General features: G+C 33.1%; 1 non-coding gene across 1 annotated transcript; it reads right to left on the minus strand.

Annotated features, from left to right (window-relative positions):
• Nucleotides 1-1,057: 1,057 nt before the first annotated feature.
• On the minus strand, nucleotides 1,058-1,220 carry LOC145271625 (U1 spliceosomal RNA). Its single transcript, XR_013866029.1, has one exon. It is a non-coding gene; the product is annotated as a U1 spliceosomal RNA (small nuclear RNA).
• Nucleotides 1,221-1,749: the final 529 nt, after the last annotated feature.

The following is a 1,749-nucleotide window of genomic DNA, read 5'->3' on the forward strand; positions in this document are numbered from 1 at the left end:
TTCCCTATTTTCTTCGGTAAAAAGAGACTAGAAAATATGGGGGGGGGAGGGGATACAAAATGCTTAATATTTGTTCAATAATATTTTCAAATTGTTTTTAATCTGGCGGTAAAATCGCTGAAAAGCTTCATGTTTACATTAAAAATTAATATTTAAAAAATATTTAAACACAATTAATTAAAAATATATGTTGTAACGGAACATTTTGAAATAATGGACTTTTAATCGTTTTTATCTTTTAAAAATTAATTAATCTTTAAGAAGTTTCTTTTTCTTGGCAATTCAACTGATTATAGTATATATTAACTCGAAACCCCCCTATTTTAAACAAAACATAATAATATTAAATTTATATCATTTATTTAATTGCAACTTCAAGGTAATTTTTTGTTCAATAGCTGTATTTAAATGTTTAAAAAATAAATATGTTTGGTGCAAGTCTATAAATGGTCCACTAGTAATATTTTTTACTATAAAAAGCTGAAAAAATCTTTATAATGTACGTACTTGTCACTGCATTAAAATGTCATATTCCAAAAATCACGTAAATCGATCAAGTAGTTTTTTTACTTAAGAAAATCAAATATTATGAGACATTTTATCGAGGAAAAACTTCCCACCATCTTGTTTTTGAATGCTAAACTGCTAGCGACACCTATTGGAAATGTTGGGAATATAAGACCAGAAAGGGGCAGAAAATCGACTTTCCACACTAGAAAAAATATTTGGAAAATTTAGATATTTATAAGTTTTTGAGGATGTTGATAACGAAAATAACGTTTAAAATTCCAGCAAACGTGTGGGTGCTCAATTTACGTAAAATTCTTCATATCTTGGAAATTACTCGTTTGCTGGAATTTAAACAAAAACTTATAAATGTCTTAATTTTCCCCCAAAACTTATAAATGTCTTAATTTTCCAAGTTTTTTTTCTATAGAGAAATGGCCTGTTTCTTGGTATTACAGAGATTAAGGGTGATTAAGCGGAGGGAGTACAGACCTACGAGTGAGAGGTATTTGGAAGAAATATGAAAGGATTTCTGGTTTTGATTGTATTATCGGGGTAAGCGTGTGCTCAGACCCCACACTTAGAAATAGCACGTCCGAGTCGTCCACATTTGGGACGATCGCAAAGGTCAACCCAACCGCAGTGCAATGGATGGGCCTCACTCTGGGGGAATGGCCTTAGTGATCACCGTTACCCCTACGTAAGGTAAGGCTATTTATTTGCACCCCCCACCGAGCAAATTAGGCACAAGACCGATTTTTAAAGTGAGGAGTGAAGGAGAAATGGGGACCAACTCCCCGGGGAGTAGAGGAGCTGGATAGTGACAATTGGTATGAAGGGTTGCCCCTATATTGACCAAGGTCTTATATGTTGGGTCGCCCCCACATATATTCTTTGCTTGACACTTGTTGGCCAGGCCCCGAAGAACCAGGACCTGACCTACGTAAGGTAAGTATAATGTTTTTTTACGGTGCCCACCACTGTTTTTATATCACACTTCTATACTCACCACCGACAAACACTAATAAATACCTAAAATACCTCCATAAAATTCTCACGAATATAATCATATCACAACTTTTTATTTAACTAATAACAATAATTCATAACTAATAAGATACTCTCATTTAAAATTACCAACATTTTCACAAAATACCTCAATTCTTAACGGAACTTACATTTTACTGTAATATTCAATGTCAAGGTCGTTTACATGTGAACAACATAAATTCATAATCTTTT

Source organism: Euprymna scolopes, chromosome 46, assembly GCF_053919585.1.
Source record: "Euprymna scolopes isolate OS-2025 chromosome 46, ASM5391958v1, whole genome shotgun sequence".
NCBI lineage: Eukaryota > Metazoa > Mollusca > Cephalopoda > Sepiida > Sepiolidae > Euprymna > Euprymna scolopes.